The sequence below is a fragment of the Oncorhynchus mykiss genome, chromosome 9 (assembly GCF_057628025.1).
Source record: "Oncorhynchus mykiss isolate SJ-2025 chromosome 9, ASM5762802v1, whole genome shotgun sequence".
NCBI classification, from domain to species: Eukaryota; Metazoa; Chordata; class Actinopteri; order Salmoniformes; family Salmonidae; genus Oncorhynchus; species Oncorhynchus mykiss.
In genome coordinates, this window is record NC_143030.1 from 76,582,379 (window position 1) to 76,609,007 (window position 26,629).

At 44.2% G+C, this 26,629-nt stretch overlaps 1 protein-coding gene across 1 annotated transcript in view; it reads left to right on the top strand.

Annotated features, from left to right (window-relative positions):
• slc16a4 (solute carrier family 16 member 4) overlaps positions 1-26,629 on the top strand; it is an 81,023-nt gene that overhangs the window by 41,615 nt on the left and 12,779 nt on the right. The window lies entirely within an intron of this gene.

Here is a 26,629-nt window from a genome sequence, read left to right on the forward strand (position 1 = left end):
AATGTGGTACTGAGTTGTGGAGTGGTGAATGTGGTACTGAGTTGTGGAGTGGTGAATGTGGTACTGAGTTGTGGAGTGGTACTGGGTGATGGAGTGGTGAATGTGGTACTGAGTTGTGGAGTGGTGAATGTGGTACTGAGTTGTGGAGTGGTGAATGTGGTACTGAGTTGTGGAGTGGTGAATGTGGTACTGAGTTGTGGAGTGGTACTGGGTGATGGAGTGGTGAATGTGGTACTGAGTTGTGGAGTGGTGAATGTGGTACTGAGTTGTGGAGTGGTGAATGTGGTACTGAGTTGTGGAGTGGTACTGGGTGATGGAGTGGTGAATGTGGTACTGAGTTGTGGAGTGGTACTGGGTGATGGAGTGGTGAATGTGGTACTGAGTTGTGGAGTGGTGAATGTGGTACTGAGTTGTGGAGTGGTGAATGTGGTACTGAGTTGTGGAGTGGTACTGGGTGATGGAGTGGTGAATGTGTTACTGAGTTGTGGAGTGGTGAATGTGGTACTGAGTTATGGAGTGGTGAATGTGGTACTGAGTTGTGGAGTGGTGAATGTGTTACTGAGTTGTGGAGTGGTGAATATGGTACTGAGTTGTGGAGTGGTGAATGTGGTACTGAGTTGTGGAGTGGTGAATGTGGTACTGAGTTGTGGAGTGGTGAATGTGGTACTGAGTTGTGGAGTGGTGAATGTGGTACTGAGTTGTGGAGTGGTGAATGTGGTACAGTGTTATGGAGTGGTGAGTGTGGTACTGAGTTATGGAGTGGTGAATGTGGTACTGAGTTGTGGAGTGGTGAATGTGGTACTGAGTTGTGGAGTGGTGAATATGGTACTGAGTTGTGGAGTGGTGAATGTGGTACTGAGTTGTGGAGTGGTGAATATGGTACTGAGTTGTGGAGTGGTGAATATGGTACTGAGTTGTGGAGTGGTGAATATGGTACTGAGTTGTGGAGTGGTGAATATGGTACTGAGTGGTGAATATGGTACTGAGTGGTGAATGTGGTACTGAGTGATGGAGTGGTGAATGTGGTACTGAGTGATGGAGTGGTGAATGTGGTACTGAGTTGTGGAGTGGTGAATGTGGTACTGAGTTGTGGAGTGGTGAATGTGGTACTGAGTTGTGGAGTGGTGAATGTGGTACTGAGTTGTGGAGTGGTACTGGGTGATGGAGTGGTGAATGTGGTACTGAGTTGTGGAGTGGTGAATGTGGTACTGAGTTGTGGAGTGGTGAATGTGGTACTGAGTTGTGGAGTGGTGAATGTGGTACTGAGTTGTGGAGTGGTACTGGGTGATGGAGTGGTGAATGTGGTACTGAGTTGTGGAGTGGTGAATGTGGTACTGAGTTGTGGAGTGGTGAATGTGGTACTGAGTTGTGGAGTGGTACTGGGTGATGGAGTGGTGAATGTGGTACTGAGTTGTGGAGTGGTACTGGGTGATGGAGTGGTGAATGTGGTACTGAGTTGTGGAGTGGTGAATGTGGTACTGAGTTGTGGAGTGGTGAATGTGGTACTGAGTTGTGGAGTGGTACTGGGTGATGGAGTGGTGAATGTGGTACTGAGTTGTGGAGTGGTACTGGGTGATGGAGTGGTGAATGTGGTACTGAGTTGTGGAGTGGTGAATGTGGTACTGAGTTATGGAGTGGTGAATGTGGTACTGAGTTGTGGAGTGGTGAATATGGTACTGAGTTGTGGAGTGGTGAATATGGTACTGAGTTGTGGAGTGGTGAATATGGTACTGAGTGGTGAATATGGTACTGAGTGGTGAATGTGGTACTGAGTGATGGAGTGGTGAATGTGGTACTGAGTTATGGAGTGGTGAATGTGGTACTGAGTTGTGGAGTGGTGAATGTGGTACTGAGTTGTGGAGTGGTGAATGTGGTACTGAGTTGTGGAGTGGTGAATGTGGTACTGAGTTGTGGAGTGGTACTGGGTGATGGAGTGGTGAATGTGGTACTGAGTTGTGGAGTGGTGAATGTGGTACTGAGTTGTGGAGTGGTGAATGTGGTACTGAGTTGTGGAGTGGTGAATGTGGTACTGAGTTGTGGAGTGGTACTGGGTGATGGAGTGGTGAATGTGGTACTGAGTTGTGGAGTGGTGAATGTGGTACTGAGTTGTGGAGTGGTGAATGTGGTACTGAGTTGTGGAGTGGTACTGGGTGATGGAGTGGTGAATGTGGTACTGAGTTGTGGAGTGGTACTGGGTGATGGAGTGGTGAATGTGGTACTGAGTTGTGGAGTGGTGAATGTGGTACTGAGTTGTGGAGTGGTGAATGTGGTACTGAGTTGTGGAGTGGTACTGGGTGATGGAGTGGTGAATGTGTTACTGAGTTGTGGAGTGGTGAATGTGGTACTGAGTTATGGAGTGGTGAATGTGGTACTGAGTTGTGGAGTGGTGAATGTGTTACTGAGTTGTGGAGTGGTGAATATGGTACTGAGTTGTGGAGTGGTGAATGTGGTACTGAGTTGTGGAGTGGTGAATGTGGTACTGAGTTGTGGAGTGGTGAATGTGGTACTGAGTTATGGAGTGGTGAATGTGGTACTGAGTTATGGAGTGGTGAATATGGTACTGAGTTGTGGAGTGGTGAATATGGTACTGAGTTGTGGAGTGGTGAATATGGTACTGTGTTATGGAGTGGTGAATGTGGTTGTCTGTAAGTAGTTATGGTTGTCTCTAACTAGTTTTGGTTGTCAGTAACTAGTTCTGCCAAATGGTTTCCAAGATAATGTCTGTTGCCACAGTCTGCTCTGTGTGTAGTAATGGAGGGAATGTAATGATAGGAGACGTGTAGTGTGACAGACTGTCACGTCGAGTAGCTAGCTAGCTAGTGCACAAGCTTTGAGTTCTGAGATTAGGACTGGGAGTGTTAGGATGGGTGCTGGTACGTGTATTAACACAGAGGTTTATGTGCCGGGGTCCAGTGGAGTCAGTGAATGCCAGCCAGACAAAGCCAGCAGTGGGTATGGATGTCTCTATTTTCATCTTGACCCCTGAGTACCCCTAAAAAAAGCAGAGGGCTGACGATCCGGGTGCCGCAGAGAACATTAGTGGATGGCCTGTCCTCTTGAGTTAACCCTATCAGTCCTTAGATCACTTCTTTTCATTGATCTGCATGTCCAGCCCTCATATTTATCCTCACAATGAAGGGTTTTATTTTCAGGACAACCAGGACTACAATGAAGGGTTTTCCCATGTTCTGGTCAGGACAACCAGGACTACAATGAAGGGTTTTATTTTCAGGACAACCAGGACTACAATGAAGGGTTTTCCCATGTTCTGGTCAGGACAACCAGGTCTACAATGAAGGGTTTTATTTTCAGGACAACCAGGACTACAATGAAGGGTTTTCCCATGTTCTGGTCAGGACAACCAGGTCTACAATGAAGGGTTTTATTTTCAGGACAACCAGGACTACAATGAAGGGTTTTCCCATGTTCTGGTCAGGACAACCAGGGCAAAAAAACTATTTAACATGAACAGTTGCATTCATGAGTTTTATTGACAAATGTCAAGTTAGAAAATAAGGTCCATATGAACTCATATGAACGCTGTAAGTACAGAACTTGTTTGCTTGGTGGGAAATACATTTCCAACTAGTCAGAGATAACTGGGTGGAGTTTGTGACAGCAGCTATGTGAGCAAATTACAGTATTATAGACATTATGTCCTGGGATTTCCCATGATCTATGTAGAATAACCCCTTACAGTATTATAGACACTATGACCTGGGATTTACTATGATCTTCTATGTCGAAGAACCCCTTACAGTATTATAGACACTATGACCTGGGATTTACTATGATCTTCTATGTAGAAGAACCCCTTACAGTATTATAGACACTATGTCCTGGGATTTACTATGATCTTCTATGTAGAAGAACCCCTTACAGTATTATAGACACTATGTCCTGGGATTTACTATGATCTTCTATGTAGAAGAACCCCTTACAGTATTATAGACACTATGTCCTGGGATTTACTATGATCTTCTATGTAGAAGAACCCCTTACAGTATTATAGACACTATGTCCTGGGATTTACTATGATCTTCTATGTAGAAGAACCCCTTACAGATTTATAGACACTATGTCCTGGGATTTACTATGATCTTCTATGTAGAAGAACCCCTTACCTTCTAATGACTCTTGTGTAGTTTGTGAATGTGTTCATGAGTCTCAGCTTTTAATAGATACAGTTTATAGCTCAAACCGTTCAGACTCGCCAGAAGTTTTTGTGAAAATACCTGTATCCCTTCAGGAACCGCCCTTGTCTCAGAAACACAGCTGTAGCTCAGCCCCTGTTAATCACACAGACTAGTGGTTGGTATCTATGGATGCAGAATTATAGAATGGTACAACCCAGAATTATGTAGCTCAAACACACTTTTTAAAGGGGGTTGGACGTACAAAACACGCAAGCGTGTTAAAGGGTTAAAGGGTTTAACACAGTGAGGTGGAGAACATTATAAAGGATGGTCTATGCTCCTCGTGGAGTTAAAAGGTTTTCATAAGTAGGTCTGTGATTAGGGGGGATGATGGCATTGGGGTATTCTCAGCACACATTTGTTCTGTCTCACATTCTGCTGTCATGTCATTCCCAGAAAGTGAACAGAGACAGAGAGAGACAGAGAGAGACTGCCACCCACTCCTGCCACAACAAACCCAACATATCCCCAATGTCCCCCAGCCTTCTCCCTCCCTCCCTCTCCTCCCCACATCAATTGAAAGAGGCCCTTTCAGCTAGCTGAGCTCAGACAGAGAGGAGGGCCACCATAGTCCAGACCATAGAAATTGAATTACTAGAACGCACATTCCCATTCCAGTCCATGTTCATTCATTCTATTATTTCTATTTCTATGCTCCAGACAAGGCCTCATGTCAGGCCATCGTCGCTGCTCCACTGGCATTGCTAGGCAACGGCTTACTGAGTAAAAGTGGCTGCCGTGGCGACAGGAGGGCATCCCGATTATCATTTTTTTGTCCAATGTTGAAGTGGCTGGTTGATATTGTTCCCTCAGAATCGCTGAGGCGGAGATGTGTACAAATGGAGAGGCGAGATGAGCCAACAGAGCTTGTTTAGTAATGAGAAGGACTGGGGGAAAGAGGAATGACTAACATGTGTTTTAAACCCCTGCTTTAACAGGGGGACCTCACTAGGGAATCATGTGGTTTAAACCCCTGCTTTAACAGGGGGACCTCACTAGGGAATCATGTGGTTTAAACCCCTGATTTAACAGGGGGACCTCACTAGGGAATCATGTGGTTTAAACCCCTGTTTTAACAGGGGGACCTCACTAGGGAATCATGTGGTTTAAACCCCTGATTTAACAGGGGGACCTCACTAGGGAATCATGTGGTTTAAACCCCTGTTTTAACAGGGGGACCTCACTAGGGAATCATGTGGTTTAAACCCCTGATTTAACAGGTGGACCTCACTAGGGAATCATGTGGTTTAAACCCCTGCTTTCACAGGGGGACCTCAGTAGGGAATCATGTGTTTTAAACCCCTGCTTTAACAGGGGGACCTCACTAGGGAATCATGTGTTTTAAACCCCTGATTTAACAGGGGGACCTCACTAGGGAATCATGTGGTTTAAACCCCTGCTTTAACAGGGGGACCTCACTAGGGAATCATGTGTTTTAAACCCCTGATTTAACAGGGGGATCTCACTAGGGAATCATGTGGTTTAAACCCCTGATTTAACAGGGGGACCTCACTAGGGAATCATGTGGTTTAAACCCCTGTTTTAACAGGGGGACCTCACTAGGGAATCATGTGGTTTAAACCCCTGATTTAACAGGGAACCTCACTAGGGAATCATGTGGTTTAAACCCCTGTTTTAACAGGGGACCTCACTAGGGAATCATGTGGTTTAAACCCCTGATTTAACAGGGGGACCTCACTAGGGAATCATGTGGTTTAAACCCCTGCTTTCACAGGGGGACCTCACTAGGGAATCATGTGTTTTAAACCCCTGCTTTAACAGGGGACCTCACTAGGGAATCATGTGGTTTAAACCCCTGATTTAACAGGGAACCTCACTAGGGAATCATGTGGTTTAAACCCCTGTTTTAACAGGGAACCTCACTAGGGAATCATGTGGTTTAAACCCCTGTTTTAACAGGGGACCTCACTAGGGAATCATGTGGTTTAAACCCCTGATTTAACAGGGGGACCTCACTAGGGAATCATGTGGTTTAAACCCCTGCTTTCACAGGGGGACCTCACTAGGGAATCATGTGTTTTAAACCCCTGCTTTAACAGGGGGACCTCACTAGGGAATCATGTGGTTTAAACCCCTGATTTAACAGGGAACCTCACTAGGGAATCATGTGGTTTAAACCCCTGTTTTAACAGGGGACCTCACTAGGGAATCATGTGGTTTAAACCCCTGATTTAACAGGGGGACCTCACTAGGGAATCATGTGGTTTAAACCCCTGCTTTCACAGGGGGACCTCACTAGGGAATCATGTGTTTTAAACCCCTGATTTAACAGGGGGACCTCACTAGGGAATCATGTGGTTTAAACCCCTGCTTTAACAGGGGGACCTCACTAGGGAATCATGTGTTTTAAACCCCTGATTTAACAGGGGGATCTCACTAGGGAATCATGTGGTTTAAACCCCTGATTTAACAGGGGGACCTCACTAGGGAATCATGTGGTTTAAACCCCTGATTTAACAGGGGGACCTCACTAGGGAATCATGTGGTTTAAACCCCTGTTTTAACAGGGGGACCTCACTAGGGAATCATGTGGTTTAAACCCCTGATTTAACAGGGGGACCTCACTAGGGAATCATGTGGTTTAAACCCCTGTTTCCGGTGGAACACGTGAACATGTAGTTTCAGAATTCGACCTGTTGGAGACCCCTGATTTACACTATGTATATATATATATATATATATCACATACAATATATATATACAGTGGGGAGAACCAGTATTTGATAACCTGCAAAATCGGCAGTGTTTCCTACTTACAAAGCATGTAGAGGTCTGTCATTTTTATCATAGGTACACTTCAACTGTGAGAGACGGAATCTAAAACAAAAATCCAGAAAATCACATTGTATGATTTTTAAGTAATTAATCTGCATTTTATTGCATAACACAAGTATTTGATCACCTACCAACCAGTAAGAATTCCGGCTTGCTCACCGTTCTTGTGATCATTTTGACCCCACGGGGTGAGATCTTGCGTGGAGCCCCAGATCGAGGGAGATTGTCAGTGGTCTTGTATGTCTGCCATTTCCTAATAATTGCTCCCACAGTTGATTTCTTCAAACCAAGCTGCTTACCTATTGCAGATTCAGTATTCCCAGCATGGTGCAGGTCTACAATTTTGTTTCTGGTGTCCTTTGACAGCTCTTTGGTCTTGGCCATAGTGGAGTTTGGAGTGTGACTGTTTGAGGTTGTGGACAGGTGTCTTTTATACTGATAACAAGTTCAAACAGGTGCCATTAATACAGGTAACGAGTGGACAGAGGACAGAGGAGCCTCTTAAAGAAGAAGTTATAGGTCTGTGAGAGCCAGAAATCTTGCTTGTTTGTAGGTGACCAAATACTTATTTTCCACCATAATTTGCTAATAAATTCATAAAAAATCCTACAATATGATTTTCTGGATTTTTTTTCTCATTTTGTCTGTCATAGTTGAAGTGTACCTATGATGAAAATTACAGGCCTCTCATCTTTTCAAGTGGGAGAACTTGCACAATTGGTGGCTGACTAAATACTTTTTTGCCTCACTGTATATATATGTATATATATATATATATATATATATATATATATATATATATATATACACAGTGCCTTGCGAAAGTATTTGGCCCCCTTGAACTTCGCGACCTTTTGCCACATTTCAGGCTTCAAACATAAAGATATAAAACTGTATTTTTTTGTGAAGAATCAACAACAAGTGGGACACAATCATGAAGTGGAACGACATTTATTGGATATTTCAAACTTTTTTAACAAATCAAAAACTGAAAAATTGGGCGTGCAAAATTATTCAGCCCCTTTACTTTCAGTGCAGCAAACTCTCTCCAGAAGTTCAGTGAGGATCTCTGAATGATCCAATGTTGACCTAAATGACTAATGATGATAAATACAATCCACCTGTGTGTAATCAAGTCTCCGTATGAATGCACCTGCACTGTGATAGTCTCAGAGGTCCGTCAAAAGCGCAGAGAGCATCATGAAGAACAAGGAACACACCAGGCAGGTCCAAGATACTGCCGGATTTGGATACAAAAAGATTTCCCAAGCTTTAAACATCCCAAGGAGCACTGTGCAAGCGATAATATTGAAATGGAAGGAGTATCAGACCACTGCAAATCTACCAAGACCTGGCCGTCCCTCTAAACTTTCAGCTCATACAAGGAGAAGACTGATCAGAGATGCAGCCAAGAGGCCCATGATCACTCTGGATGAACTGCAGAGATCTACAGCTGAGGTGGGAGACTCTGTCCATAGGACAACAATCAGTCGTATATTGCACAAATATGGCCTTTATGGAAGAGTGGCAAGAAGAAAGCCATTTCTTAAAGATATCCATAAAAAGTGTTGTTTAAAGTTTGCCACAAGCCACCTGGGAGACACACCAAACATGTGGAAGAAGGTGCTCTGGTCAGATGAAACCAAAATTGAACTTTTTGGCAACAATGCAAAACGTTATGTTTGGCGTAAAAGCAACACAGCTCATCACCCTGAACATACCATCCCCACTGTCAAACATGGTGGTGGCAGCATCATGGTTTGGGCCTGCTTTTCTTCAGCAGGGACAGGGAAGATGGTTAAAAATTGATGGGAAGATGGATGGAGCCAAATACAGGACCATTCTGGAAGAAAACATGATGGAGTCTGCAAAAGACCTGAGACTGGGACGGAGATTTGTCTTCCAACAAGACAATGATCCAAAACATAAAGCAAAATCTACAATGGAATGGTTCAAAAATAAACATATCCAGGTGTTAGAATGGCCAAGTCAAAGTCCAGACCTGAATCCAATCGAGAATCTGTGGAAAGAACTGAAAACTGCTGTTCACAAATGCTCTCCATCCAACCTCACTGAGCTCGAGCTGTTTTGCAAGGAGGAATGGGAAAAAATTTCAGTCTCTCGATGTGCAAAACTGATAGAGACATACCCCAAGCGGAACACCGAGTGTTGAAGCGCCTAAGGCCCTCAGTTGCAACACTCACTTCCGAGTTCCAAACTGCTTCTGGAAGCAACATCAGCACAAGAACTGTTTGTCAGGAGCTTCATGAAATTGCTTTCCATGGCCGAGCCGCAGCACACAAGCCCAAGATCACCATGCGCAATGCCAAGCATCAGCCATTGTGGTATATAGCTTACCACCATTGGACTCTGGAGCAGTGGAAACGCATTCTCTGGAGTGATGAATCACGCTTCACCATCTGGCAGTCCGAAGGACAAATCTGGGAACGCTACCTGCCCCAATGCATAGTGCCAACTGTGAAGTTTAGTGATGGAGAAATTATGGTTCGGACCCCTTAGTTCCAGTGAAGGGAAATCTTAACGCTACAGCATACAATGACTTTCTAGACGATTCTGTGCTTCCAATTTTGTGGCAAATGTTTGGGGAAGGCCCATTCCTGTTTCAGATTGAAAATGTCACTGTGCACAAAACGAGCTCCATACAGAGATCAGTATGGAAGAACTTGACTGGCCCTGACCTCAATCCCATCGAACACCTTTGGTATGAATTGGAAAGCCGACTGCAAGACGGACCTAATTGCCCAACATCAGTGCCCGACTTCACTAATGCTCTTGTGGCTGAATGGAAGCAAGTCCCTGCAGCAATGTTCCAACATCTGGTAGAAAGCCTTCCCAGAAGATTGGAGGCTGTTATTGCAGCAATGTTCCAACATCTAGTGGAAATCCTTCCCAGAAGAGTGGAGGCTGTTATAGCAGCAAAAGGGGTTAACAACTCCATATTAATACCCATGATTTTGGAATGAGATGTTCGATGAGCCTGTGTCCACATACTTATGGTCATGTAGCGTTCATGTAGCTAAGTAATCTGATTCTACCCCCCCCCCCCCCCCCCCCCCCCACTTCCGCAAAGAAATCACATTCGACGTCAAAGTCCATCATAAATACCTTCCAAACACACTGCTCTGGCCTCCCAAGACCCCAGGAATCCTTGTAATGACTTTCTCGGCACATTTTTTGTCTGCTAATTTATTTCATTAGGCTAATATTTACCTATGTATTTTTTTAAAAATGTAATATTGAAATTCAGGAAGAAGATTAATGTGCGCCATGATTCGGGACCTGGGTCTGGACTGCTTATTAGTATTATGAGTCATGGAAAAGGAAATTGGGTCACAAAATAAAATCAAAACACAATAGTCCGTAGGATTATGTTCCATGTACAGTAGTAAGCCAAATACAACACGAGCAAACAAATAACATTACAAATGACTTTGTAGTGACTACAGGTTTTAGCTATTTATTTTTGCAATCTACCTCGAATGGTTGGAGCTTTCCCGTCTATGGTGGAAAAAACGGTGGGAATAGAAGCCGGTTTCAACCGGTCCCAAAGTGATCAAAGTCATCAAAGTGATCACTCTAATCCCAAAGTGATCAAAGTGATCACTCTAATCCCAAAGTGATCAAAGTCATCACTCTAATCCCAAAGTGATCAAAGTCATCAAAGTGATCGAAGTGATCACTCTAATCCCAAAGTGATCGAAGTGATCACTCTAATCCCAAAGTGATCAAAGTGATCACTGCAAACGGACAACCGGCGCTGGTGAATCCCTTCTGGCTTTGTATCGACACCATAAATCAGGATGTCGGATGGCCTGCAGCCGTGCCCGACACATAGTTATATCGTGGACAGGAAAAGAGTGAAAATGTGCAGTATATTTGTATCTGACAGGGACATTATTGCGCCCGGGGGGGAGGGGTACAATGCCCCCCACTTCTGGGCAGATATTCTGCCTACTTACTTCCCTGAAGTTACACAGCTACTCGAGTATGATTCGCCTACAACTTTACTTCAGAGATTGGAAACCACTACTAACCACTTGCCTAGCTACTTTGTGTACTTCTCTTTGTTTGCTTCCTGTCGTCCTTACTTCAGAGATTGAAGACCAATGGTAACATGCTCCTTCATCCTGCCTCGTGTAATTATCAATCTTAGAACTACGAAGAAGAAAATCAATGGATTACAGACGATATGAAAGACCTTCATGTTAGCATAAAGTAGGTCTTATTTAAAATAAAATAAAATACTTTTTACATATAAGTCAATGCCAAGTCACCAAATGTTGTTTATGTAACGATAAATACACATGGTTTTTAATGCATATTTAGGTAATTTTGGAAATGTGGCATGTTTATATAAACATACAGAAATCTACGTACTCAAGCAATGCACCTAGAAACTGTCTGGGGGTACTGACAAACTTCCAGGCAAGTGTTATAAAGAGCCCAGAAGTGTTTTTGGATGAACTTCCCCTTTAAGGTTTATCGTTGAGTTGCATGGTGCACTAACACCTGCCTGTCTTATCTGTCAGAGGTGAGAGCCCCACAAACATCAAGGCCACAGACAAAGCCTTGTGACTTCCCATTCCCAAGCATTTGGCTTCCAGGAAGAGTGGAGTGGAGAGGATCTGTTTGTGCTGTTTTGAGTTGTCATGAGTTGGCAAGTCTGTTCCGGGTTGGCAAGACAGCACAAACAGATCTGGGACCAGGCTAAATAGAACGAGGCAGCTTTATTGAAAGCCGTTGTGCTGCGTTTCTACAGAAACAGCTGTTGAACAACTTCCACCAACCTGCTGCGAGTAAAACACACAAACAACCTCAGGGCTAGTCTGTTCTCCGGAGGCGGACCATGGGGGGGGACCGTGGGGGGGGAGGGGGACGCTCTCTGGTCACTAGGAGAGGACAGATAAACAGGAACAGGGGAAAGACAGCTGTCTGGACTCATTGCTGTGGAATATTCCACAGTAGAGATAGTAATGTTCTGTTACAAGACATAGAGCTCGCTAGCTTGTAGTCCTAAAAAAATGTAAATGAGTTGGCCGTGGCTCGTTGGTCAAAGCTTACGGGGAAATGAATAGGGGTTTTGTTAGGTGTTTGGATAAACTCTGAAAGTAAGGTCTGTGGTAAACACAGGTTTAGGAGATGTTCTATGAGATAATATCTGTCATTTAACATGCCCTTCCATGAATTATGAACCCTTTATGTGCTTGCTTTTTATTACATCAATTCTTCAAAATGCACAAAAAGGGACGTTGACTGATGAAGATTATCTCATAGAACAAAACGTAAAAGATCTCCTGAGCCTGTGTTTACCGCAGACATTATTTTCGGGCATTTATCCAAAACTTCTCCAAAATATATATATTTTTTTCCCCCGTAGGCTTTGACCAACAAACCATGGCGGAGCTAGCCTCAGTTGGTGCCGTCAAAAAGACGCCATTACTATTGCTCTCTAGTTTTAGTCACGTTTTTATGATGGTCTTTCTTCAGCAAGAAAAATTGACCATCACACAGCTGCAAATCACATCCTGATAAAAGCTGTTGATCGTTTTCAACCAATGAGACTAGAAAAGACTACCAGCTTTTAAAATCTATCATTCTACTCCACTACTTTTCTAGACTCTCACAAGTGTACTCTAACAAAGTGATAACCTATAATTCTGCAGAGTATCTGAACTGAAGTCCATAGTAGAGTTGAAGTCACTAAATGTAGTGTGCACCTTTATCACTGCAGTACTGGATTTACAGAGGGAATCACTATGGCTGTATCCCATAGGTCACCCCATGTGTGCCCTGGTCAAAAGTAGTGAAATATATAGAGGCTGCCATTTGAAATGCAGACGAGTAATGATCTGACTGCATTTCGTTGATCAATGGGATGATGATGCTGCCCGTCTGTCTGCCCTGAGCTATTCCTGAACCCAGGATCAATACAGCCACAGCAGCGGCAGGGGCTATCACATTCACATTGACCTCAGAAAGATAAGGGAGGTCACGTCAAAAAATGGCACCCTTTTCCCTATATAGTGGACTACTCTTGCCCAGGGCCCATAGAGCTGTGTTCGAAAGGAGTGCACTTTGTAGGAAATAGGCTGGCGTTTTTTGATGTACCTTCATCATCGGCCACTAGAACCAATCAATTAAAAACGTAATCAATAGATTGTGGTGTGACAGATGACCGTGAATACAGTACTCCATGCACATCTTATCTACTCATTTAGATGTTGCCGTTATCTACTGATTGTCTCTATCATGTTCAGCTGTTGGAGTAAGCTGTTGTCAGTCAGGGCATTATGAATGAACACACTGTTGCTTATGATAAGCCACTGCACTAATCAACCTCTGTGTCCCATCGAGTCGGCAAACGTTGTGGAACCCTGCAGATTACAATTCATCACAAATAGAACTGATTGTGATTCCCGAATTCTACCAACGTTTGTTTGTGTAGCCTGTTCACAGATCTTTGTGCTCATGCCAACTCCATCGCTTTCATTGTCAAGCCAAACATTGCAATGAGTGACAAGGAGTTCGGATGATAGCAGAAACAGACTGGCACTCAGGCATGATAGTGTTCCACAACGTGGTGCCCTGCTGAACGCAGCCACAACACTGGACGTTCTCAACGTGACAGGGAACACAGGACTCCAGATGGGAACTCTGTGGGAGACTGAGTGGGAGGAGACTGAGTGGGAGGAGACTGAGTGGGAGGAGACTAATACATCCTCATCATTCACCAGATGTCACACATCATGTTTTAGCACAGTGTGAAGACTGCTGCTGCCATGTCTCTGTCTTTCTCTCTCTCTGTCTTTCTCTCTCTCTCTCTCTCTCTCTCTCTCTCTCTCTCTCAGATAAAGGTTGGTCTATCTCTCTTAGTCTGGCTCTCGCTCGCCCACTCATGCATGCATGGGTTATTCTATACTTCGGAAAGATTAAGGCATGGCGATTGATTTACTGATTGATTGAAACAAGGTCTGAATTCAGTACGTTTATTTTTTGGTTCTGGAACATTCAATTGAACGGAAAGGGTTCAATTACTGAACAAACCGTTTGAAAAATGGGGAGGGGTTGTGGGTTGGCCACTCCCTTTAAAATACATCACTCATTGCATTAAGCCACACCCATCAAATGGGAGAGAATGTACATCAAAGTCGGTTCAAGAACGTACAATCAATCAAATGTATTTATAAAGCCCTTTTTACATCAGCAGATGTCACAAAGTGCTATACAGAAATCCAGCCTGAAACCCCAAACAGCAAGAAATGCTGATGTAGAAGCACGGTGGCTAGGAGAATCTCCCTAGAAAGAAACCTAGAGAGGAACCAGGCTCTGCGGGGAGGCCAGACCTCTTCTAGCTGTGCCGGTTACATTGCCATTAAAGCCAGATTGTTCTTCAAGACGTTCAAACGTTTATAGATGACCAGCAGGGTCATACAGAGGTTGAGACAGCAGGTGCGGTAGAGAGAGAGAGTCAAAAACAGCAGGTCCAGGATAAGGTAGCGCGTCCGGTGAACAGGTCAGGGTTCTATAGCCGCAGGCAGAACAGTTGAAATTGGAGCAGCAGCATGACCAGGTGGACTGGGGACAGCCAGGAGTCATCAGGCCAGGTAGTCCTGAGGCATGGTCCTAGGGCACAGATCCTCCGGGACGGGAGGGAGAGTGGGAGAGAGAGAATTAGAGGGAGCATACTTAAATTCACAGGACACCAGATAAGACAGGATAATTACACCAGATAGAACAGACTGACCCTAGCCCCCCGCACATAGACTATTGCATCATAGATACTGGAGGCTGAGACATAGGGGGGTCGGGAGACACTGTGACCCCATCTGACGATACCCCCAGACAGGGCCAACTAGGCAGATTATAACCCCACCACTGTGCCAAAGCACAGCCCCCACACCACTAGAGGGATATCAACAGATCACTACCCTGAGACAAGGCTAAGTATAGCCCACAAAGATTTCCTCCACCGCACAAGCTGGAGGGGGACACAGAACCAGGCAGGAAGATCACATCTGTGACTCAGCCCCCCTAACAATAACTTTTTGGGGAAACGTGTTGTTCAGTACAAGGTGTTAAGCAACGTAGCCAACGTTCAAGCGAACTGACTGCACTTCTGGACAGATGCCAGCACACCTACCTTGCATTCCAAAGAGGTGTGCCAAAACGTTGACAAAAATGCACCTTGGTTTGACTTTTTCTAGTATTGGGGAGTAGAAAACTGCATGTAGTTCAACTAATAGCTAATTAAACTACATTTTGCAGTACCTTGCTGGTAGTTGAACTAAATTCAAACCTTGGTAGATTTCCCTTTCAGTCCGTCACTGGTTATAACATATTATGAGGAGTCAAAGACCAGTCCTATTCACTTGAAGCAAACTGAAATCATGCCCAACGGTCCGCCCTCGGAAGCTTCGACCTTCCTGGCTATAAAACGTGTTCTCAGAGCATTTCGTATTAGTCTGTATGTACACGACATGACCAACAGTATGTGGACACCTGCTCATTGGACATCTTATTCCAAAATCATGGGTATTAATATGGAGTTGTTCCCCCCTTTTGCTGCTATAACTACCTCCACTCTTCTGGGAAGGCTTTCCACTAGATGTTGGAACATTGCTGCTATAACAGCCTCCACTCTTCTGGGAAGGCTTTCCACTAGATGTTGGAAAATTGCTGCGGGGACTTGCTTCCATTCAGCCACAAGAGCATTAGTGAGGTCGGGCACTGATGGTGGGTGATTTAGGTCTGGCTCTCAGTCGACGTTCCAATTCATCCCAAAGGTGTTCGATGGGGTTGAGGTCAGGGCTCTGTGCAGGCCAGTCAAGTTCTTCCACACCGATTTCTACAAACCATTTCTGTATGGACCTCGCTTTGTGCACAGGGAATTGTCATGCGGAAACAGTAAAGGGTCTTTCCCAAACTGTTTCCATAAAGTTGGAGGCACAGAATCATCTGCAATAATGATGCCGGAGGGGATAATAGCACCGTTTTACAGGCTCTTAACCAATTTAGCTATTTTGTGTGTTTTTTCACATTGTTTGTAACTTATTTTGTACATAATGTTGCTGCTACCGTCTCTTATGACTGAAAGAGCGTATGGATATCAGAAAAGCGGTTACTAAACTCAAACTTAACAAAGATTTTTTCTTTAATGAGTCCGACGTGAATGATATACTGATCCTCCGAGACCAGGCCCAAATCCCCGTTATTTGCGTGAAGAGAAGACAGAAATACAGGGAGATCGGGGTGTCTTGTGAGAATTCGTCAGGGAGTGGGTAACCTGCTTCTACCATCTGTTCTGTTGGCCAACATGCAATCACTGGAAAATAAACTGGAATCTCCGCTCGAGAATATCCTAACAGGACATTAAAAAATATATTTTGTTTCACAGAGTTGTGGTTGAGCGACGATAAGGATAATATTCAGCTGCCTGGATTCTCTGTGTTTTGGCAGGACAGAACAGCTACGTCTGGTTAAGGTCTTGAGGTATTGCTTGCCTGAGGTAGAGTACCTCATGATAAACTGTAGATCACACTATCTACCTGAGAATTTTCATCTATATTTTTCGTAGCTGTCTATAGACCACCACAAACCAATGCTGTCACTAATACCGCACTCAACGATTTGTATAAGGCCTTAAGCAAACAAGAAAATGCTCATCCAGAAGTGGCGTTCCTAGTGGCCGGGGACTTTAATGCAGACAAACAAATCAGTTTTAACACATTTCTTACTAGCATGTCACATGTGCAACCAGAGGAAAGAAAATCCTAGACCACATTTACATTGAGATGCATACAAAGCTCTCCCCCACCCTCCATTTGGAAAATCTGACCATAATTCTATCCTCCTGATTCTATTTTCCATGGATTACAGGCAACATCCGCAATGAGCTAAAGGCTAGAGCTGCCGCTTTCAAGGAGTGGGAGACTAATCCGGATGCGTATAAGAAATCCCGCTTTGCCCTCAGACGAACCATCAAACAAGCAAAGCGTCAATGCAGGATTAAGATTGAATTCTTCTACACCGGCTCCGATGCTCGTCAGACTTCAAAGGGAAACTCAGACACGAGCTGCCCAGTGACGCAAGCCTACCAGATGAGCTAAATGTATTTTATGCTCGCTTCAAGGCAAGCAACACTGAAGCATGCACGAGAGCACCAGCTGTTCTGGATGACTGTGTGGTAACGTTCACGGTAGCCGATGTGAACAAAACCTTTAAAAAAGGTCAACATTCACAAAGCCGCTGGGCTGCCCCCAGGTGGTAAGAGTAGGCAACAACACATCTGCCACGCTGATCCTTAACACTGGGGCCCCTCAGGGGTGTTTACTTTGTATAATCCTGTACTCCCTGTTCACCGACGACTGTGTGACCAAATACGACTTCCAACACCACCATTAAATTTGCTGATGACACAACAGCGGTAGGCCTGGTCACCGACAAAAAAAATTATACAGCCTATAGGGAGGTCAGAGAACTGGCAGTGTGGTGCCAGGAGAGCAACCTTTCCCTCAATGTGAGCAAGACAAAGGAGATGATTGTGGACTACATGAAAAAGCGGGCCGAACAGGTCCCCATTAACATCAATGGGGCTTTAGTGGAGCGGGTCGAGAGTTTCAAGTTCCTTGGTGTCCACATTACCAATGCACTAACATGGTCCAAACATACCAAGACAGTCGTGAAGAGGGCACAACAACACCTTTTCCCCTCAGGAGACTGAAAAGATTTGGCATGGTTCCCCAGATCCTCAAAAAGTTCTACAGCTGCACCATCGAGAGCATCCTGACCTGTTGCATCACCGCCTGGCATGGCAACTGCTCAACATCTGACCGCAAGGCGCTACAGAGGGTAGTGCATATGGCCTAGTACATCACTGGGGCCAAGCTTCCGGCCATCCAGGACTTATATAACAGGCGGTGTCAGAGGAAAGCCCATAAAATGGTCAGAGACTCCAGTCACCCAAGTCAAAGACTGTTCTCTCTGCTACCGCATGGCAAGCAGTACCGGAGTGCCAAATCTAGGACCAAAAGGCTCCTCAACAGCTAAGCCATGAAACTGCAGAACAATTAATCAAATCGCCACCGGACTATTTTCATCAACAATTTGTTTACAGACAGATTATTTCACTTATAATTCACTGTATCACAATTCCAGTGTCAGAAGTTTACATACACTAAGTTGACTGTGCCTTTAAACAGTTTGGAAAATTCCAGAAAATTATGTCATGGCTTTAGAAGCTTCTGATAGGCTAATTGACATATTTTGAGTCAATTGGAGGTGTACCTGTGGATGTATTTCAAGGCCTACCTTCAAACTCAGTGCCTTTTTGCTTGACATCATTGGAAAATCAAAAGAAATCAGCCAAGACCTCAGAAAAAAATTGTAGACCTCCACAAGTCTGGTTCAGATGCCTGAAGGTACCACGTTCATCTGTACAAACAATAGTACGCAAGTATAAACACCATGGGACCACGCAGCCATCATACCGCTCAGGAAGAAGACGCGTTCCGTCTCCTAGAGATGAACGTACTGTAGTGCGATAAGTGCAAATCAATCCCAGAACAACAGCAAAGGACCTTGTGAAGATGCTGGAGGATACAGGTACAAAAGTATCTGTATCCACAGTAAAACGAGTCCTATATTGACATAACCTCAAAGGCCGCTCAGCAAGGAAGAAGCCACTGCTCCAAAACCGCCATAAAAAAGCCAGACTTCGGTTTTCAACTGCACTTGAGGACAAATATCGTACTTTTTGGAGAAATGTCCTCTGGTCTGATGAAACAAAAATAGAACTGTTTGGCCATAATGACCATCGTTATGTTTGAAGGATAAAGGGGAAGGCTTGCAAGCCGAAGAATACCATCCCAACCGTGGAGCACGTGGGTGACAGCATCATGTTGTGGGGGTGCTTTGTGCAGGAGGGACTGGTGCACTTCAGAAAATAGATGGCATCATGAAGCAGGAAAATGATGTGGATATATCGAAGCAACATCTCAAGACATCAGTCAGGAAGTTAAGGCTTGGTCGCAAATGGGTCTTCCAAATGGACAATGACCCCAAGCATACTTCCAAAGTTGTGGCAAAATGGCTTAAGGACAACAAAGTCAAGGTATTGGAGTGGCCATCATAAAGCCCTGACCTCACACCTGTAGAAAATGTGTGGGCAGAACTACAAACCTGACTTAGTTACACCAGCTCTGTCAGGAGGAATGGGCCAAAATTCACCCAATTTATTGTGGGAAGCTTGTGGAAGGCTACCCGTGACGTTTGACCCAAGTTAAAGAATTTAAAGGCAATGTTACCAAATACTAATTGAGTGTATGTAAACTTCTGACCCACTGGGAATGTGATGAAAGAAACAAAAGCTGAAATAAATCATTCTCTCAACTATCATTTTGACATTTCACATTCTTAAAATAAAGTGCTGATCCTAACTGACCTAAGACAGGGAATTTTTACTTAGATTAAATGTCAGGAATTGTTAAAAATGTAGTTTAAATGTATTTGGCTAAGGTGTATGTAAACTTCAAACTTCAACTGTACACTCACACACACATAATTTTACACTCATAATTTGCTGCTGCTACTTTGCTGCTGCTACTTATTATCTATCCATTACTCCCTGTATATAGCTCCACATTGATCTGGTACTCCCAATAAATAGCTCCATATTGATCGGGTACTGGTACTCCCTGTACATAGCTCCACATTGATATGGTACTGGTACTCCCTGTATATAACTCCACATTGATCTGGTACTGGTACTCCCTGTATATAACTCCACATTGATATGGTACTGGTACTCCCTGTATATAACTCCACATTGATCTGGTACTGGTACTCCCTGTACATAGCTCCACATTGATATGGTACTGGTACTCCCTGTATATAACTCCACATTGATCTGGTACTGGTACTCCCTGTATATAACTCCACATTGATCTGGTACTTGTACTCCCTGTATATAGCTCCACATTGATCTGGTACTTGTACTCCCTGTATATAGCTCCATATTGATCTGGTACTTGTACTCCCTGTATATAGCTCCACATTGATCTGGTACTGGTATTCCCTGTATATAGCTCCACACTGATCTGGTACTGGTACTCCCTGTATTTTGCTCTATTCTTGTGTATTTTATTGAATTCTTTATTATTATTTTTAAACTCTCGATTGTTGGGAAAGGTTCGTAAGCAAGCAATTCACTGTAAAGTCTACACCTGTTGTATCCGGCGCATGTGATAAGTAAAATTAGATTTTAACTCAGCGAGACAAAACAAACGGGTGGCCCCCTTAAAAGACCTTTGGTTGAAAAACAAGAAAACAAAGTGTCAATAGTACTGTTTGTCTGTTTTGAGATGCCGTAGCCAGTATACATTTCCTCAAAATAGTCTGACTTAATCGAAGATAACTCAAAATACCTGTAATTAATTTGGAAGTTTTTACTGAGGAGATCTTAGTCGTGCAATTTTAGATCTAACTAAGATGTTTGGTGCAGTATTTCTCAAGTGAAAAAATGTACATGAAAATTATGTCTCTCGTTAAATGAGTAAAAACACTTTTGAAGAATTGAAGAACTGTTTCGGCTGGGAATAATGTGGACGCCTTTATGGGAAGGGTTAGCTAACATGCTAAGTAGCTAAAATGCTAAAGTTGTCCGTGATGAGATTTGAACACGCAATATTTGAGTTGCTAGACATTCGCGTTATGTAAGTCCTCTGTTTAGGGGAACTGTGTGGTTCTGGTACCGGTTCCGACCAACATTTTCACTTCTAAATCAATCTGTGGACACCGTAGATGGAAATGGCTTGCAATGAGCGGTAGCTCTGATTTCTCACGGATACAGGAGTATTTATCTTATGCCTGTGTGAAGCAGGATGTGAACTCTGACACCACTTGAAGCCGGGATGTCCCTCCTACTATTTCATTCGCTCGTCCGACTGTCCATCAACTCAAGCCACTAACAATGCGTATGCCTGGAGTCCATATAACCTAACATAACGCAGCAGGAGAGAGTGGTTTCGTTGCTGTAGCACATTCAGAGATAATTTTATAGTCTGCAGTTCGCTGTGCATCCTCCTCCTTTTTGTGGCATCTGTGTCATTTGTCCCCGACGTCCTAGCACCTGTCTTGAGAGAGGAGATTTCCTCTCACCTTTAAAAGCAGGCTATTTGGGTGGTCTCTGTGTCAGAAGTACAGAGCGGTTGGTATAGCCGGTACTTCTTAGTTCCCAAGAGCAATGGAACGTTGCGTCCCATCCTGGACAAGCACCTCAAGGTTGCAAGTTTTAAAGGCTCACACTTTGCCGGCTATTGCAGTCGGTACGATGCGAAAGATGCGTATATTCATGTGCTATACATCTTCCCCATCTCCATGGGTGGCTTTGGCACCTGGAAACTGACACTCCTCGGTGGTGGCCCAGATACGGGAACGGTGCGGCAGGGCCGACGCATTGTGAATTATCGTGCGTTCTTCTCAGTAAGGATTCTTGGCGCTCCATTGGGAACGGATGCGTCAGCATATCAGTGGCCTCAGTGGCCTCGGCCTCAGGCCTCAGGCTCTATGCATTCCTCCGGTGGACGTGATCCCAGGCGCACGGGAGGCTTTGGCACCAATGACCGCAGATATGGGATCTGTGGGTTTGACCCCTGAAAGGTTGAATTTGAAGGCTAGGGGTTTACGCCTATACAGTCGATGCGTGCGCCCTCTACCAGAGGGTTGTATACATGTGCTGTAAATGGCATATTGAGGGTTGGTGTCAGTCAGCTTGAGGGAGTTCCTCCTTTTCAGAACTCTTTTGTGGACATTTTGATGTTCTTACAAGAGTTTTTTTGAGCACGGCCCTTCTTTTTATGGTAGCCATTTTGCCGTGTCATGTAGGTATGGACGGCTCTTCCCCAAGGTCTCAATCCTCTTGTGGCGCGGTTCGTGAAATGTGTGCATCGGCTCGGACCAGGGTCTATACCTATGGCACTGACCTGGGACCTGGCGTTGATCCTGGACGCTCTGTGTGGGTGTCCAAGGTTAAGCCTATGTCTTACAGCTTTTAGGGCTTTCCAACTGTTCCCTTTCTCACCTCCTCTGTTTCCTTCCAGTGAACAACGGAGGTTGCATGGCCTGTGTCCCGTGTAGACTTTACACACGTATGTGGATAGGAACAAGGACATCCGCGTTGTGACCAGCTGTCTGTTTCGCTAATCCAGCTTGTGTTAGGGCACTTTCTAACTTTTCTTGTTGGATTTTGGAGGCTCCCGAGTGGCGCAGCGGTCTAAGGCACTGCATCTCAGTACAAGAACAGGTTGTGTATTTATCCGGGTTACCACAGTTTCCCTGTGAGTTTGAGCCTTGGGCTGCCGTGGTTCATCGATGATGCGGTGTGCTAATGTGCATTATCAAGTCACAGTAGGTGCCCTGTGGTTTTGGACTTGTGGTTCCTTGTACGAGTTATGACTTTTCAAGCTCACAAGGTAAGTATTGTTCTTGGAACCGTGTGGTCTATGGACTTGGGCCACCATGGTTTATGTTAGGCAGCTTTTTGTCCAGGTTACCACAGTTTCCTGTGGGTTTGAGAATTGGATTGCCTTGATGGGCGGCAGCACAGAGTGCAATGTTATCAGGGTTACCACAGTTTCCTGCCTTAGGTGATATTGTATGTCCCCATAATATGTTTTACAGAATGACCGACTACTGTTCCCTATTATGGCCTTGTGCCGTAAGGGGGTTTGAGCTGACTGAAGAGTGGTACTGAAATGAGGAAATGGATGCGAGCCCTGGTATTATAGCCAGGAAGGCGGGGCTTCTGAGGACGGGCTTGGCATCCATTGGCCCATTGGGTGTGATTTCATTATGCTTCGGGTGATTAGGATTGGTCGTTGACTCCCACATACTGCCCTACCAAGCATATGATATTTTGATCAAAAATTAGTTAATGTCATTTTTACTACATTAATTAAATACACGCTTAATCATGTCGACAAGTATCCTGCCTCCATTGTATTTTGTTTTGGAGAAAATGGGGTTCATGTTAAAAGTATCGGTATAAAGTTTTTCTCAGTTCTACTCTATGAGCAGTTACTGCCTTTTTGCTTGGTAGGGCTGCATAGTATGTTATACTTCGTTCCCTTTTTTTATACCATGTAGCGGTGTAGCTAACTACTGGAACTACACACTACTGTTTTACCATGTAGCGGTGTAGCTAACTACACACTACTGTTTTACCATGTAGCGGTGTAGCTAACTACTGGAACTACACACTACTGTTTTACCATGTAGCTAACTACTGGAACTACACACTACTGTTTTACCATGTAGCGGTGTAGCTAACTACTGGAACTACACACTACTGTTTTACCATGTAGCGGTGTAGCTAACTACTGGAACTACACACTACTGTTTTACCATGTAGCGGTGTAGCTAACTACTGGAACTACACACTACTGTTTTACCATGTAGCGGTGTAGCTAACTACTGGAACTACACACTACTGTTTTACCATGTAGCGGTGTAGCTAACTACACACTACTGTTTTACCATGTAGCTGTGTAGCTAACTACTGGAACTACACACTACTGTTTTACCATGTAGAGGTGTAGCTAACTACTGGAACTACACACTACTGTTTTACCATGTAGCGGTGTAGCTAACTACACACTACTGTTTTACCATGTAGCGGTGTAGCTAACTACTAGAACTACACACTACTGTTTTACCATGTAGCGGTGTAGCTAACTACACACTACTGTTTTACCATGTAGCGGTGTAGCTAACTACTGGAACTACACACTACTGTTTTACCATGTAGAGGTGTAGCTAACTCCTGGAACTACACACTACTGTTTTACCATGTAGCTAACTACTGGAACTACACACTACTGTTTTACCATGTAGAGGTGTAGCTAACCACTGGAACTACACACTACTGTTTTACCATGTAGCTAACTACTGGAACTACACACTACTGTTTTACCATGTAGAGGTGTAGCTAACTACTGGAACTACACACTACTGTTTTACCATGTAGAGGTGTAGCTAACTACTGGAACTACACACTACTGTTTTACCATGTAGCGGTGTAGCTAACTACTGGAACTACACACTACTGTTTTACCATGTAGCTGTGTAGCTAACTACTGGAACTACACACTACTGTTTTACCATGAAGCGGTGTAGCTAACTACACACTACTGTTTACCATGTAGCTGTGTAGCTAACTACTTGAACTACACACTACTGTTTTACCATGTAGCGGTGTAGCTAACTACTGGAACTACACACTACTGTTTTACCATGTAGAGGTGTAGCTAACTACTGGAACTACACACTACTGTTTTACCATGAAGCGATGTAGCTAACTACTGGAACTACACACTACTGTTTTACCATGTAGCGGTGTAGCTAACTACTGGAACTACACACTACTGTTTTACCATGTAGCTGTGTAGCTAACTACTGGAACTACACACTACTGTTTTACCATGAAGCGGTGTAGCTAACTACTGGAACTACACACTACTGATTTACCATGTAGCGGTGTAGCTAACTACTGGAACTACACATTACTGTTTTACCATGTAGCTGTGTAGCTAACTACTGGAACTACACACTACTGTTTTACCATGAAGCGGTGTAGCTAACTACTGGAACTGCACACTACTTTTTTGCCAAAATAAAATATTTGAGAAGTATTTATAAAGAATATCTCTCACTTGAAACACATTTTTAGTGTTTAGTGTGCTAGATTACACATTCTGTTAACATCTGACTTCAGAGTGATCTGTTCTTGCAATTTGTAGTGGATTACATTTCAGATGTACATATAATTCTTCACTGAACAAAAATATAAACGTAACATGTAAAGTTTTGTTTCATGTTTCATGAGCTGAAATAAAATATCCAAAGAATGTTCCATACAAGCAAAAAGCTTATTTCTCACCCCAAAATTGCACACATTTGTTTACATCCCTGTTAGTGAGCATTTCTCTTTTGCCAAGATAATCCATCCACCTGACAGGTGTGGCATATCAAGAAGCTGATTAAACAGCATGATCACTACACAGGTGCACCTTGTGCTGGGGAGATTAAAAGTCCACTCTAAAATTTGTAGTTTTGTCACACAACACAACACAGAATGCCACAGATGTCTCAAGTTTTGAGGGAGTGTGCAATTGGCATGCCGACTGCAGGAATGTCCACCAGAGCTGTGTCCAGAGAATTTAATGTTCATTTCTCTACCATAAGCTGCCTTCAATGTCATTTTTAGAGAACTTGGTAGTATGTCCAAGCGGCCTCACAACCGCAGACCACGTGTAACCACGCCAGCCCAGGACCTTCACATCTGGCTTCTTCGCCTGAAGGGATCGTCTGAGACCAGCCACCTGGACAGCTGATGATGCACAAATCTCAGGGAAGCTCATCTGCGTGCTCATCGTTCTCACCAGGGTCTTGACCTGACTACACTTCGGCCTCATAGCTGACTTCAGTGGGCAAATGCTCACCTTTTGATGACCACTGGCATGCTGGATAAGTGAGCTCTTCACGGAATAATCCTGATTTCAACTATACCGGGCAGATGGCAGACAGCGTGTATGGCGTCGTGTGGGCGAGCGGTTTGCTGACGCTAACGTTGTGAACAGAGTGCCCCATGGTGGCGATGGGGTTATGGTATGGACAGGCATAAGCTACGGACAATGAACACAATTGCATTTTATCGATGGCAATTTGAATGCACAGAGATACCGTGACGAGATCCTGAGGCCCATTGTCGTGCCATTCATCTTCCTCCATCACCATGTTTCAACATGATAACGCACGGCCCCATGTCGCAAGGATCTGTACACAATTCCTGGAAGCTGAAAATGTCCCAGTTCTTCCATGGCCTGCATACTCACGAGACATGTCACCCATTGAGCATGTTTGGGATGCTCTGGATCGACGTGTGCGACAGTGTGTTCTGGTTCCCGCTAATATCCAGCGACATTGAAGAGGAGTGGGACAACATTCCACACCCCACAATCAACAGCCTGATTAACTCTATGCAAATGAGATGTGTCACACTAGATACCGACTGGTGTTCTAAGCCACGCCCCTGCCTTTTTTTTTAAGTATCTGTGACCAACAGATACATATCTGTATTCCCAGTCATGTGAAATCCATACATTATTTATTTAACCAGGCAAGTCAGAACAAATTCTTATTTACAATGACAGCCTACACCAGCCAAACCCTAACGTCGCTGGGCCAATTGTGTGCCGCCCTATGGGACTCCCAATCACGGCCGGCTGTGATACAGCCTGGATTCGAACCAGGGTGTCTGTAGTGACGCCTCTAGCACTGCAGTGCAGTATGGATTTCACATGATTGTGGGCTGTGGAATGTTGTGCCACTCGGGAGCTTAATGATGAAGCAATTTATTTCAATTGACTGATTTCCTGAACTATGAACTGGAAGTAACATCTTTGAAATTGTTGCATGTTGCGTTTATATTTTTGTTCACTGCAGTTTGGATGTAGTGAACTACTTTTTCAAAGTAGCTTTAGCTCAGTAAACTATATGCTTCTTAAAGGTAGCTTTGGTGTAGCATAACTTCTTCCAGTGAGAAGTATTTGGTAGCTTGGTAA